Here is a 16,307-nt window from a genome sequence, read left to right on the forward strand (position 1 = left end):
GAATTATCAAATCTGCAGCAAATTGGCAATTTCAGGTATATGTGGATCTTCAGTTGTTCTGTCGTTATGTATCCTCATTACAGATGGGCTGGGAATAATTAATCACAAAAGGGGGCAAACTGAATTGGACTGTAGTCATTATTTGTGCAAGGAAGGATAAAAATCATCTCAATGTGGATCTTGCTTGCTCTCAACTTTAATGACTCAGACCTTGGTTTGTCCTTCCAATTTTGGTTCAGTCAAATTTTTGTTTTGTCCCCAATTTGAAAGTAAATTCTGACGGGAAATATTTTATGCTGAACAATTCTACTGCAGTTTGGAGCATTTGTTTAATTCCTTTCCATCTCAGTGCATTCCAAATGATTTAATTTCCTCTTCAGCAATTCATGTTGGAACATAGGAGTACAGTCATCAAAGAGTAGTGATTTTTGAGAAAGTCTACCCTGATCTCATCAATAAATTTGCCCTGGACTGGTTCCTGCAAATGAAGAAATGTTCAAAGAACCTGGTCTTCTACTGTTAAAACTTAATGGGGAGTTTAAGTCCTAACCCTTTTACTATTGTATGTTGTGGTATTGTTCTTCATTTTGGTATTATGATATTAGCTCTGTAAGATGTTGGACACGATGATATATTTTTGCAGTGCGTTTGCCTGTACTGCTTGTTTAATCTGCATGCACTGATTTGCTAACCTAAATTAAGCAAAAGGGTGGAAGTGATGTTGAGGTGAATGTATTGCAGAGCTAATACATGGCACTTTAGATTGTGCCTTTTGATAGGGAGAGATGACAAACTGTTGCTTGTTTTGTCCTTGATAGCTGACTGTGGGTTTCTAATGTTGCACCAGGAAATTTGTAGTTAAGGTTAGGCAATAGCTTTCCTTTTCTCCCCATTGTACACCAGTACAAAAAACTACATAATACTGCATAACTCACTGGGTATTTGTAGCTCCAATAACATCTTAATCTTCTGCTATGGTGTGGAGCTGGAACCCTGTCGGGGTTTGCTCCCAGGTGCTTCAGTTTCCTTCCACCTTAAAATCACATTTGTTGGTTGGCTACTGTAAATTGTCCCTCGGAAGAGAGAATGGGTTACAGAGAACTGAGCAGAATGGGACTGGGGGTATCTCTTTGAAACTTATCAAATATTGACAGACCTGGATAGAGGGAATGTTTTTAGTAATGGGAGAGTCTTGGACCAGAGGGCACAGCCCTTTTAGAACAGAGATGAGGAATTTCTTTAGCCAGAGGGTGGTGAATCTGTGGCATTCATTGCCACAGATGGCTGTAGAGGCCAAGTCATATATTTAAAGTGGAGGTTCTTCATTAATAAGGGTGTCAATGGTTAAGGGGAGAAGGCAGGAGTATACGGTTGAGAGAAAAATAAGTCAGCCATGATACACTGGTGGAGCAGACTCAGTGGGCCAAATGACCTAATTCTGCTCCTTTTTCTCATGGACTGCTGAAACCTGGCATAAATATAAGCCAAACAGTCCTGTCATAAGCAAATATGCAGTAGTGCAAGCAGGTCCATACTAATATACTTGTATGAATATATTCCACCTTCTCCCAGCAGTGTGTAAATGTTGGTCAGACTTCACAACTGTTCTTAAGCACCGCAGTTACTTTCTTGAAAGGTTGATCACCAAACTGGAATATTCTTGGTGCTTATGGATCTTGCACACCTGCAGTTTGAACCTACTTTAAAATCTATCTATGGATCTGTAAGTCTTCCTCTACGTATGCTTGTTGTACCTCCAAAGGAAGGAAGCATTTCAATAATGGGACTAGACTGCACATGTTGTTCCTGCCCTGTTTCAGTGGTAATTATTTAGGGAAAGATGCACTCTTCTCGTGGTTCAGTGGTCGGCAATTCCTTCTCTGTTTTGTATCAATGCAGTTGCCAGTCACAGCAACTGGTAGCGATCAAGCCGTGGGTGAATTTGAAAAAGCAGTTTTAATTAAATGAAAATAAAATTATTTTTATAAAGCGGAATTAATGGCTATTTTCTTAGAAGATGTAAGTTATCACGAGCTGACCTTGCGAAATGTACAGTACATTTCTGCAAGACAGCAGAAATGGGCGGCGGCTGGTTTTCAATTTGCGCCCTCCATAAAACTGCTATTGCTGCTCTCGCTTTGGACGTTGAAAGCGCCGGTAGCTGACGGGCCGGTTTTCAATTCCGCCAGATTATCGGCTCAGTGTTGAAGGTGGAAACGACCTCCTCCCTGCTCCCCTGTGATATGGATCGTCACTCCTTCGGCCGGCAGCAATAGATGACACATGACGACACCTTGGATCCGTATTCATTCATAGTCCCACGTTCTCTTTGAAGTATTTATACCTGCGTACACTGAGTGCTTGTCCTTATGTTTAGATGCTTGTGTTTTATTGGACTCGCGAAGCTGCAGACCGGCGTAAATCAGATTGTCAGCCCCGCCTCTTTTAGTCTGTGGAAGTAATTCAATATCGGTTGTTTTTGTATACCCGAAACACTCGATTGGTATCAGACGGTAGCCGGTTTATTAAGATCTTTTCTTACTCCGATGTTTCTTTCTGATTATCCTGAGTTTTAATTCTATGGGCTATTCCAAGCAATGTTTATTATCGTATTTAATATATTAGGTTGTTGACATTCTATGTGAGGAAACAGGTAAAGACTTAAGCAACACACACAAAATGCTGGAGGAACTCAACGGTCTGTAGAGGGAAGTAAACAGTTGAGGTTTCGGGCGGAGGCCCTTTATCAGCCAGTCCTACCACAATATAAAATAAAACTCAGTGATCTTATTCATAGCGTTCATAGAGTCATACAGCACGGAAGCAGGCCCTTTGGCCCAGCTGGTCCATGCCGACCAAGATGCCTCATTCCAAGATAGTCCCATTTGCCAGCATATGGCCCATAATCTTCTAAACCTTTCCAATCCATGTACCTGTCCAGCTGTCTTTTACAAGTTGTTATTGTACCTGCCTCAACCACTTCCTCTGGCAGCCCATTCCACATGGATACCAGCCTTCGTTCAAAAAATTTGCCCCTCAATTTCCTATTAAATCTCTCCCCTCTCACCGTAAACCTATGCCCTTTTGTTCTTGAGGCCGAGTGTCGCGATGTGGAGCGAGCCACCTCAATGTGCAATGGTTGCCTGTGAGGGTTGGTATTGGGCGAGCTGGGTCGTGCAGGGAGGCCACGGACCTCTGCGATGCAAGGTTCAGTGCTGAATCTTGGCCGGCGCAGTGGGTGGCTGGACCCAACACACCATCACAGACAGCCTCTGCCTCTTCAGTATTCCACACCGAGGGCGTGGAGCGATGAGATCGCATTTTCATGGCTGGTTCCCGGCACAACAACGCGCACCCCGAGTGGGAGGGAGTCCTTTTTTAAGATGGAGGGGCATAAATGTCTGATCTTTCGGACTCCAGGAACAGGAGCGCTTGACGAATTAGGTAGGGTCGGACTAAAGCGGCAGGGTACCCATGGAGGCAGAGGTATTTGTGTCTGATCGCTGACAGCCGGTTTGACCAAGCTTCAACCCACTCACACATCCACAGTTCTTGCTGAGCCCACAGATCGCTGGGAGGACAATTATGTTGTTGCTTGACTGAAAGCAGCCAGCACAGCGAACGGTAGTTGGTAGATTGAAACTGGGATCTGAAGTGTGGTCAGTGTCCCCCCACTTTACCAAAGATGGGGTAATTCGGCGAATAATCTGAACTGCAGCCGGGGTCGTTCCATTCTCTCCGCCCAGTGTTTTTCCTGATGCTGGTTAGGGGCGCTGGGTGGCATAATGTGTTCCCTGTTCCCCATTGAGTTAGTTTCATAATTTGAAAGTTATATGTGTGTGCATTCACCACCTACACCAGATCCGGGAAAGGAAACGGTTTCGGCAGAGCGTGGGGCCAAACGGGTGAAAGGGAGTCCGCGATCTGTTTTTATTTCCATTAATCGGGGAGTTGCAACCATACGCCTTACACACTCGTACAAGGTCAAGCATGAGTTCACGGCTCTGTACAATGCAGAAAAACATCAACTTCCGATATCAGAATATTAATTTTACATCTTAGTGACGCCAATTCACAGGAATGTTTCCTGGACTGGAGGTCTTGCGTTATAAAGAGAGATTGAATAGGTTGGGACCGTTTTTCCTTGAACGAAGGAGGCTAAGGACTGACCTTTTTGCGGGTTATAAAATTATGAAGAACATAGATAGGGTAGATAGTCATAGTCCTTTTCCCGGGGGAGGGGTGTCTAGAACAACAGGGCATAGATTTAAGATGAGGGGGAAAAGATTTAAAGGGGATCTGAGGGGCAAGTTCTTCACACAGAGGGTGGTGAGTATATGAAAACGAGCTACCGGAGAAGGTGGTAAAGGCAGATGATTACAACGTTTAAAAGACATTTGAACAGGAAAGATTTAGAGGGATATGGCCAAACGGAGGCAAATGAGGTCGGGGTAGGTAGACAGCTCGGTCGGCATTGACGAGTTACATCGAAGGGCCTGTTTCCGTGCTGTATAACTCTCGGCTAGACGACATGTTCCACCTCGCGTCGACCTTTGGTAAATCCTTGGTTTGCTTTCGAGTTTAGTGTAACGTAGGCAGTGGTATGTTCAGCTGGTGCTTGTCTAGCCTGTTCGAATAAGACATTTAACACTGTTTGGAGGTGAGTATGATGGACCTTACACTAGAACTGAATTTTAATTTGTAAACGCGCAGATCTATAAAATTGTGGCAGAGTACCATTCTGCATTCAGTGATAGTACCCAGCATCTTACCCATGAGAGGATCTAAATTTCCAAATATAAACATCCTTGGCTGTCAATTCAGAATGGTAGTGGAAGATTTGGTCGGGGACCACTTTGATGACAGTGATTATAATTTTGTAAGTTTCAAGGTTGTTATGAAAGGGGATAAGGTTGATCCCCAAGTTAAAGTCTTGAATTGGGGAAAGGCAGATTTCGATAGCATGAAGCAGACCCCTTGAAAGTAGATTAGGAACAGATGCTTGAGGGTAAAACAACAGCTGACAAGTGGGAGTCTTTTTTAATAAGATAATTAGTGAGATTTTCAGGGGCAGCATGTTCCAATTTTAGGGTGAAAGGTGAAGATGGCAAGATTAGGGAACCTTGGATGAGAAAGGATAATGAGGGTTTGATCAGGAATACAAAGGAACCATATGGCAGGTATAGGCAACTGAATCTCTTGAAGTGTATAGAGTTTATAGGAGAGAACTTAAGAAAGAAATTCAGAGGGCAAAGATATCCTTGAGATATCCTTGGCAAGTAACATTAAGTAGAATCCCAATACACTCCATACACATATCAGGAGCAACAGGACAGCCAGAGAAAGAGTGTGTCCTTTTAGGGACCAAAGAGGCGATCCACATGTGTAACTAAACAACATGTAAGGTCCTTAATGAATACTTCTAATCAGTATTCACCAAGGAGAAGGACGCGGAAGACCGTGAGTTCAGGGAGGTTTATATAGATAATGCCGGAGCCTGTTGGTATTAAGAAGGAGGAGGTGTTAGATGTCATGTGTTGATAAATCCCCAGGGCCATAGGAGATCTATCTCAGGTTGCTATGGGAAGAAAGGGAGGATATAGATGGGGCCCTGATGGAGATTTTAATATCTTCATTCACCACAGGTAAGACTGAAGGTTAGCTGGTATTCCTTCACGTAATAAGTGCAGCAGGTATAAGCCAGGTAACTACAGGCCGGCAAGCCTTAGGTCAGTGATGGGGAATTTATTGAAGAAAGTCCTAAAGGAAAAGATTTATGTACGTTTGGAAAGGCAGCGGGTGAACAGGGATAGTCAGCATGGCCTTGTGCAGTGGAAATCCAGTCCCATTAATTTGGTTGAGATGTTGGAGGAAGTAACTAAGGAGATTGATGAACACGGGATAGTAGACATTGTTGAAATGGACTTTCGTAAAGCCTTTGACAAAGTCCGACATGGTCGTCAGGCCTGGAAGGTTAAGGCTCATGGGATTTAAGGTGAGCTGGTAAATTGATCCGAAATGGGTTTAGTGATAGGAGGCAGAATCCAGCGGTTGAAGGATGTTCTTCTTATTGGTGACCAGTGGTGCACTGCAGGGATCAGTGCTGGGACCCGTATTGTTTGTGATATATTCTAAAGACTTTGATGTGAATGCAGGAGGTAATCTTTGTAAGTCTGTGGATGTCACAAAACATGGTGGTGCAGTGGATAGTGAGGAAGGTTGTCCAAGGCTACAGCAGGAAATAGAATCAGAGAATCGTACAGCACAGAAGTGGGCCCAAACGGCCCATCTCGTTCCTGCTGACCATGATGCTATCTACACTAATCCCATTTGCCTGCTTTGGGCCCGCATCTCTCTATGGCTTTCCTCTCTTTGCTCAAATGCCTTTTAAACTTTGTAATATTATCTGCCTCTTCCATTCGCACTCTTAGTTCGTCCAGATATTCACCACCCTCTCTGTGACAAACCTCCCCCTCAGATTTCCTTTAAAATTCTCCCCTCTCACCTTAAACCCGTGGCCTCTAGTTCTAGACTCTCTTGCCCTGGAAAAAAGGACTCGGACTGTCTATCTTACCTATGCCGCTCATAATTTTATAAATCTGTATAAGGTTATCCCTCAGTCTCCTACACTCTATTTAGAATAAACCCATCCTGTTCAATCTCTCCTGACAACTGCAGCGTTCCATTCCAGGCAACATCATAGAACCATAGAACCATACAGCACAAAACAGGCCCCTCAGCCCACCATGTTGTGCCGTCCATCAGACCACCCTCACACTACCTAACCCCTTCCTCCCGCATATCCCTCTATCTCACATTCCTCCATATGCCTATCCAACAAGCTCTTGAACCTGTTCAATGTATCTGCCTCCACCACCAACCCAGGCAGTGCATTCCATGCACCAACCACTCTCTGGGTGAAAAACCTCCCTCTGACATCTCCCCTGAACCTCCCACCCATAACCTTAAAGCCATGACCTCTCGTCTTGAGCATTGGTGCCCTGGGAAGGAGGCGCTGACTGTCTACTCTATCTATTCCTCTTAATATTTTATATACCTCTATCATGTCTCCTCTCATCCTCCTCCTTTCCAGTGAATAAAGCCCTAGCACCTTAAGCCTCTCCTCATATTCAATACTCTCCAATCCAGGCAGCATCCTGGTAAATCTCCTCTGCACCCTCTCCAATGCCTCCACATACTTCCTATAATGAGGCGACCAGAACTGAACACAGTACTCTAAGTGTGGCCTAACTAGAGTTTTGTAAAGCTGCATCATCACCTCGCGGCCCTTAAACTCAATCCCGCGAATTATGAAAGCCAACATCCCATTGGCCTTCTTAACTGCTCTTTCCACCTGTGAGGCAACTTTCAATGAACTGTGAATATGAACCCCCAGATCCCTCTGCTCCTCCACACTGCCAAGTACCTTGCTATTCACCCAGTAGTCTGCCCTGGAGTTTGTCCTTCCAAAGTGTACCACCTCATACTTCTCCGGATTGAACTCCATCTGCCACTTGTCAGCCCAGCTCTGCATCCTATCAATATCCCTCTGTAAGCTCCGACAGCCCTCCACACTATCCACAACACCGCCTATCTTAGTGTCGTCTGCAAACTTACTAACCCAGCCCTCCACCCCCTCATCTAAGTCATCTATAAATATCACAAAAAATAGAGGTCCCAGAACCGATCCCTGTGGGGCACCACTAGTCACTGCCTTCCAATCCAAGGGCACTCCTTCCACCACAACCCTCTGCTTTCTACATGCAAGCCAATTCCTAATCCACACAGCCAAGCTTCCTTGGATCCCTTAGCCTCTGACCTTCTGAAGAAGCCTACCATGAGGAACCTTATCAAACGCCTTACTAAAATCCATGTAAACCACATCCACCGCACTGCCCTCATCAATGTTCCTGGTCACCTCCTCAAAGAACTCTATCAGGCTTGTGAGGCAAGATCTTCCCTTCACAAAGCCATGCTGGCTGTCCCTAATCAGTCCATGATTCTCAAGATGTTCATAAATCCTATCCCTTAGAATCCTTTCTAACAGCTTACCCACCACAGATGTGAGACTTACCGGTCTATAATTCCCTGGCCTATCCCTATTACCTTTTTTGAACAAGGGGACAACATTTGCAACCCTCCAATCCTCCGGCACCACCCCCGTAGACAACGAGGACTCAAAGATCCTTACCAGCGGTTCAGTAATCTCCTCCCTAGCCTCTCGAAGCAGCCTGGGGAAAATCCCGTCAGGCCCCGGAGATTTATCTGTCTTAATATTATTTAACAACTTCAACACATCCTCCACATTGATATCAACAACCTCGGGAACATTACCCCTACCAGCACTCCCTTCTGCATCATCAAGACCCCTATCCCTGGTGAATACTGAAGAGAAGTACTCATTGAGAACTTCTCCCACTTCCACCGCCTCCAGGCAAATTCTCCCACCTTTGTCCTTAATCGGACCTACCTTCACCCTAGCCATCCTCCTACCCTTCACGTACTTGAAAAAGGCCTTGGGATTTTCCTTAACCCTACTAGCCAAAGCCTTTTCATGTCCCCTTCTAGCTCTCCTCAGCCCTTTCTTAAGTTCCTTCCTTGCTACCCTATATTCCTCACGGGCCCTGTCTGAACCTTGCTGCTTATACCTCATGTATGCTACCTTCTTCTCCCTAACAAGTCATTCCACCTCTCTCGTCACCCACGGTTCCTTCACCCTGCCATTCCTTCTCTGCCTCACCGGGACATATTTACCCCTAACATCCTGCATAAGATCCCTGAACATCGACCACATCTCCATGGTACATTTTCCTTCAAAAAGGACATCCCAATTTACACTCCCAAGTTCTCTCCTTATAGCCTCGTAGTTAGCCCTTCCCCAATTGAAAAACCTCTTGTCCTCTCTGCACCTGTCCCTGTCCATGACAATTTTAAAGGTTATGGAGCAATGGTCACTGTCCCCCAAATGCTCACCCACCAATAGATCCTTCACCTGTCCCGGTTCATTTCCTAAAACTAGATCTAACATGGCATTCCCTCTAGTCGGCCTGTCAACATATTGCATCAGGAATCCCTCCTAGACACATTTAACAAATTCCGTCCCATCTAAACCTTTGGCACTAAGCAGGTTACAGTCTATATTTGGGAAGTTGAAGTCTCCCATTATAACAACCCTGTTATTTCTGCTTCTCTCCAAACACTGCCTGCCAATCTGCTCCTCTATATCTCTACTGCTACCGGGGGGGGGGGGGGGGCTATAGAATACTCCTAGTAGAGTAACTGCTCCTTTCTTGTTCCTTAATTCCACCCATACGGACTCTAGAGATGATCCCTCTACAAGATCCATCTTTTCCACAGCCGTAACAGTGTCCCTGACCAGTATTGCCACCACTCCCCCTCTTCTCCCCCCTTCCCTATCCCTCTTAAAACACCGAAAACCAGGAATATTCAATATCCACTCCTCTCCTGACGTCAGCCACGTCTCAGTAATAGCCACGATATCATAGTTCCCCATACTTATCCAAGCTGTTACGGACTCAGTGAAAGTCCCTTTAAGATAGAGAGTGTGTGTGTATGTGTGTGTGGGGCGTGCTTACGTCAATAGAAGATAAAGGACGTAATGACGTTGTTGAAGAAGTTAGAAGAAGAAAGAGAGAGAGAGAAGGGAGAGAGACACCAGCCTGCTTGTTTTCTCTATCGATGGATGAGAAACAATAACTGTGTTTGCCACTGAAATCCATGTATGGAAGTTGGAAGTAATCCGGTGGAGTTCACTTTGTTGCTGACCTGTAGAGGGAAACAGGTATTTGTGTGTGGACGACCACGGTTCGGATGCTTTTCGGGGTGAGGAAGTCACTACCGAGTAAACACTGAAGTGTCGTTTGGGTTCCATCGTGGAACATTTGGATTTCGTATGTACTCTCTCTATGTTTTTCTACATCTACATCTTATCTTCAGACAACGGTGGTTGTTGAAGAAGCCCTTGCTCATGTTTCACCTTATGGCTTGCGGAACTGAACTTTAAGAACCATTCAGGAACTTGGAGTTTTGGACTTTGTCACACACACACACGAAGAGTTTAGTTTTGGGGTTAACGTTCGAGGTTTAACATTCTTGAATTCTAACATACTAACATTTTTACTTTTATTTTACGTATTATCATAAGTAGTGATTAATAAAATAGTTTTTAACACTGAATCATGCTCAGTGTGTTTCTTTTGTTGCTGGTTCATGACAAAATTGGGGGCTCGTCCGGGATATTTTGGTTTTTCAGTTTCGATGGAACAATATTTGGTCTAAATTGGCCTTCCTCAACATCAACATCAGGCATTCTAGAAACAACCTTTACACCATCCACCAAGGCCACAACTGAATCCCTCTCATAATAAGGTTTTAGCATGTTTACATGACAGAGTTGTGTTTTCTTGCGTCTATCTGGTGTTTTGATTATATATGTTAGATCAGTCACTCGAGATTCAATAACATAGGGTCCAGAAAAACGAGCTTGCAAGGGATTATTTTGGCTAGGGAAAAATACCAACACCTTTTGCCCCACTGCGAATGTCCTAGGCCGAGCACGTCTATCAAAATATGTCTTCATTCTTATCTGGCTTGTTTTCAGATTCTCTCTCGCTAGCTGGCAGACTCTCTCCAACCGAGTTTTAAATTTTTGGACATAGTCCAACAGACTCAAGTGAACTTCCTCATTAACCCATTGCTCTCTTAACAACTCCAAAGGTCCTCTCACCCTATGTCCAAACACAAGCTCAAATGGACTAAATCCTATTGACTCCTGGATCGATTCTCTAACGGCAAACAAAAGTAAATGGATACCTTCGTCCCAATCCTTGGTGTTTTCAAAGCAATAAGTCTTCAGCATATTTTTGAGAGTAGAATGAAATCTCTCCAGAGCTCCTTGAGATTCTGGGTGATATGCAGATGATACAATCTGCTTTGCTCCCAGCTCATAGACTATTTGTTGAAAATTTTTGACATAAAATTACTACCTTGATCAGATTGGATTTCTTTTGGCAAACCAAACAAGGTAAAAAATTTTACAAGAGCCTTTGACACTATTTTACAAGAGCCTTTGACACAAGTGATTTTCACTACTTATGATAATACGTAAAAAATTTTACAAGAGCCTTTGACACTATTTTACAAGAGCCTTTGACACAAGTGATTTTCACTACTTATGATAATACGTAAAATAAAAGTAAAAATGTTAGTATGTTAGAATTCAAGAATGTTAAACCTCGAACGTTAACCCCAAAACTAAACTCTTCGTGTGTGTGTGTGGACAAAGTCCAAAACTCCAAGTTCCTGAATGGTTCTTAAAGTTCAGTTCCGCAAGCCATAAGGTGAAACATGAGCAAGGGCTTCTTCAACAACCACCGTTGTCTGAAGATAAGATGTAGATGTAGAAAAACATAGAGAGAGTACATACGAAATCCAAATGTTCCACGATGGAACCCAAACGACACTTCAGTGTTTACTCGGTAGTGACTTCCTCACCCCGAAAAGCATCCGAACCGTGGTCGTCCACATACAAATACCTGTTTCCTTCTACAGGTCAGCAACAAAGTGAACTCCACCGGATTACTTCCAACTTCCATACATGGATTTCAGTAGCAAACACAGTTATTGTTTCTCATCCATCGATAGAGAAAACAAGCAGGCTGGTGTCTCCTCTCCCTTCTCTCTCTCTCTTTCTTCTTCTAACTTCTTCAACAACGTCATTACGTCCTTTATCTTCTATTGACGTAAGCACGCCCCACACACACATACACACACACTCTCTATCTTAAAGGGACTTTCACTGAGTCCGTAACAAAGCCCTCAGTTCATCCCCCTTATTCCTGACACTTCTTGCATTTAAGTAAACACACTGGTGAATCTTTCTTGCAATCTCTCCGCTGCTACCGCATTCTTCCTGTAGTATGACGAAGCACAACTGTGGACAATCCTCCCAGTGTGGTCTAACTTTCATAGATCGGGGCGTAGAATATAAGAGATAGGACCCTATGTTGCAACTTTGCAAAACACTGCAGTTCTGGTGCCACACAATAGGAAGGATGTGGCTGCACGGCGGAGAAGATTCACCAGAATGTTGCCTGGATTGAAGGACATGGGGAAAGATTGGATAGGCTGGGTTGTTTTCCCTGGAGCTAGGGAGGCTGAGTGGCGACATGATAGAATTATGTAAAATAAAAGCGGCATAGATAGAGTTGATAGTGAGAATCTTTTCCCATGGTAGAGGTTTCAAAAACGAGGGGAGACATTTTAAGGTGAGAGGAAAGAAGTTTAAAGGGAAGTCGAGGGGAAAGATTTTACACGGAGAATGGTTGCTACCTGGAGTTCACTGCCAGAGAAGGCGGTGGAGTCAGATACAATCAATACGTTTAAGAGACATTGAGACAATCGCTTTAGACAAGACACAGGAGGACATGGACCTAACGCGGGCAAATAGAATTAGATAGGCAAAATGATAGGCATGAAAGTCGTGGGCCGAATGGTCCGTTTCTGTGCTGTAAAACTCTGGGACTCTAATATATATTCAAACGGGGTTTGACTCTGAGCTACAGCAGTTCGTATTAGGCTGTGTTCCAGAGATGAGGTTCGGCGTGGGCACCAGTGGCAGGGAACTGAAAATCAGGGGCGCTGCAGAGACCATTTGAGGAGCTTGGAGAGTTGCAGGTCTGAAGGAGGGTAGGCGATAAGGAGGAGCGAGAACGTGATGATAATTTTAAAAAATCCAGGCCCTATTGGACCGGACACCAAAGTAGGTTAGCGAGCACAGGGATGATATACACATCATAAGCAAGCAAACAGACATATACAGGTTTTTTACGCTCTCACTGCTCTCCATGCGACCCAATCAGCATATTCCTTTCCTTCTACTCTCTTATTTTTAACGACAGATGGTGGATACACTCCACTTACCTGGATAAATCCAGCCCTAAGGACATCCAAGAAGGTCGACATCATTCAGCACAAAGCAGCCCCTTCAGCGGCACCCATTTACTTAGAGAATCCGGATAAGTGTGAAATGATACACTTCGGGAGATCGTATTTGAAGGCAGAATACAAGGTTAATGGCAGTGTCAAGGAACAGCGGGATCATGGGGTGCACGTCCATAGATCCCTCAAGGTTGCCGCCCAGGTCGATAGGGTTGTTAAGAAGGCTTATGGTGTGTTGGTCTTCATTAGTCAGGGTATCGAGTTCAAGAGCCACGAGGTGATGTTGCAGATCTAAAGAACTCTGTTTAGACTACACTTGGGAGTATTGCATTCAGTTCTGGTCACCTCATTATGGGAAGGATGTGGAAGCTTTAGAAAGGGTGCAGAGGAGATTTACCAGGATGCTGCCGGGATTGGAGAGCATGTCTTATGAGGATAGGTTGAGTGAGCTAGGACTTTTCTCTTTGTAGAGAAGAAAGATGAAAGGTGACTTGATAGAGGTGTACAAGATGATAAGAGGCATAGATCGAGTGGACAGTCAGAGACTTTTTTACAGGGCGACAATGGCTAACTCGAGGGGACATGATTTTAAGGTGATTGGAGGAAGATATAAGGAGGATGTCAGGGGTAAGTGTTTTACACAGAGCGTGGTGGGTGTGTGGAACGCACTGCCGGCAGAGGTTGTGGGGGCAGATACATTAGGGACATTTAGATACATTAGAGTCTCTTAGATAGACACATGAACGATAGAAAAATCGGGAGCTATGTGGGAGGGAAGGGTTAGATAGATCTTAGAGCAGGATAAAATGTCGGCACAACATCGTGGGCCGAAGGTCCTGTACTGTGCTGTAATGTTCTATGTAGAACATTAATGCCCTCCACCACAGTTGCTTTGCGGCTGCAGTGCATGCCAACTATGCAGACATGGAAACATATCACCGTTCCTTCATCATGCGGGGGTTTATATCCTGCTACTCCCTATGCAAGAGTGTTGTCAGGTGTTTCTTCTCTTGAAGGACAGCGATGGTTCAATCAGATGGCCCCGACCATTCTCTCGCGGCTTTTAGCGACTCGTTTTGTAATAGATCCCAGCATTCTTCCCACTCTTTCGATATCTAAGATCCTCCTGAATCTCCATTTATTTGTCAGTGTATAGTTACATACATGATCTCTAAATTTGGAGCAATCCACAACATATTTTCTTTACATTTACTCCGTCAAACCTTAAATCTTCCATTAGATCAGCTGCTGATCTTCTTCTGTATGCAAACAAGCCACAGTCAATGTTGCATTTCCTGATAAGTATATTGTCCCAGTGCTGTGCACAATACTCCAATTCAATCTGATTTTCAACTTTTCTGCTTTTCATTTCTGCGCTAGGATAAATAAATCCCGGTGCTTTGTCGTTTTTTTGATGGCCTCGTTAACCTCCATTCAGAGATTGGTGCATTAATGGCCTTAGCTCATCTACCATTTTTTACTTTTTCGTGTGTTTATTTTTCGGGGGATGTGGGCGGCACTGGCAAGTCCAATATCTATTGTTCTTTGCCCTTGAGAAGATGGACATGAGCCCCAAGCTTGAACCTGTTGCGTTAATTCAGCTGAAAGTACTCCCACAATGCACATGGGCTGGAAGACACAGATTTAGACCCAAACTTGAAGAAACACGGCAAATTTCCATGTCAGGATAGTTGGCAGGTACAGGTGCCCTGGCTTTGGATTCCCAGCATTTTCATTTAATTTACATTTCAAAAGTTCTACTTCAAGGGATTCTATTACGAAATGAATTTGTGTTAAAATACTAAGTATTTAAATTCTGTTATTAGCTATAAACTATTAACTTTTAAATCCAAACAATTTGGTGGAGCTTATTTAATAAAGGATACAGAGTCTATAAATTCGATCCATTGCTCAAGAATTCATTGGGAGAATTATTTTATTGCTGATATTATTTGTAGATGAAATGTACAAATTAATTTTTTATCTAACATGAAATTAGATCTGATAAATACTGGCGAAAAAAGGATTGCGCCGTTGGAACAAAGCACAACTCTTTCTTCCCTAGTTTCATATGTATATTTTTTCTACCTTTGTAGTTTATGTCACGCCACTTTTGAAGTCTATGTGACATTCGGATTTAAATACTTTTTGGAAGAAAAGGACTGAAAGTTAAACAATTTAAAATGGGTGAAAACCAATATTTACCTTTATATCAGATGTAATTTCACATATTTAATATAATTGTATTCACAATTATCTCTGGTCTGATAATAACCGACCCAATGCATTTTATGAGAAACGACTTAAGTTTATAGCCTTTTTTCTCCTGCATTAAATGTTCTCCACCAATTAATTTGGATGCAGCACTAGTGGCAGAATTTAAATCTGGCAGGCGGGATACAGACACCAGCTATATGGTGATCTAACTCTTCACTCATCAGACTGAGAAATGTTGGAGAGATGGAATGCTGGTGGAGACCAACAATTCGGTGCTGGATATGCGGCCGAGGAGGTAAGTCATAATGCTGGGGTGTAGGTCTGCAGTACTGTCGCGAAGCCACGAGGAGGAGCCCACTCCCTTCGCTGTGAAAGGAGGGTGCTTAATGGTAGATAAGTGAAGGCGATTTTTTCTAATGGAGGATCCAGAAGAGAGGGACATAATTTTGGGATCAGAATCAGGCCATTCAACAAGAAAACTAGGAAGCAATTTTTCATTCAGGGAGTTGTAGAATCCGGATCCCTTTCCCCAAATAAGGCCGCAAATATTCGGACAAATGGAGTTTTTAAGACGGAGATGATGAGCTGGCCTTCGTTCAGAATCTCAGGAAACTTTAATGTGGGAAAAGCAAATGGAGCTGAACTACAGAACAGCTACTTGGCGAAGGGCTAAATGGTTTATTCCTGCTCCTTTTCATGAGGTCGCAAAAAACAATGTTAGGTCTATATTAATCCAATAACACCCGTTTAAATATCAAAACTCTACTGTTGCTTATTGGGAATCATTAAACTTCCCTCAGAAGACCGATACACCCCGGCCCATTTGCTGTTTGCACAGTGCTGCGGTTTGTACCACCGAATCACTCGACGTTGCATTTTCGCCTGGAATGGCCCGGCCCGCACTGCAATAAGTAAACCTGGACATATGCAGTAATGGTACAGGCCGGCCCCTGGTTCAGAACTGGTTCCATTTTTACAGACGTCAAGAAGTCGATTTTATCCATAAGTCAGAAAATACACAAAAGCATCTCGATGTGGTAATTATACTTCCGCAGTATTTTAATGAATGATGCTGATAGCCATTTGAAATGAACAATTTACTTATTGCTTTCCCTGCTCAGTTACAATGG

This window comes from Pristis pectinata, chromosome 13 (genome assembly GCF_009764475.1).
Source record: "Pristis pectinata isolate sPriPec2 chromosome 13, sPriPec2.1.pri, whole genome shotgun sequence".
Lineage (NCBI taxonomy): Eukaryota > Metazoa > Chordata > Chondrichthyes > Rhinopristiformes > Pristidae > Pristis > Pristis pectinata.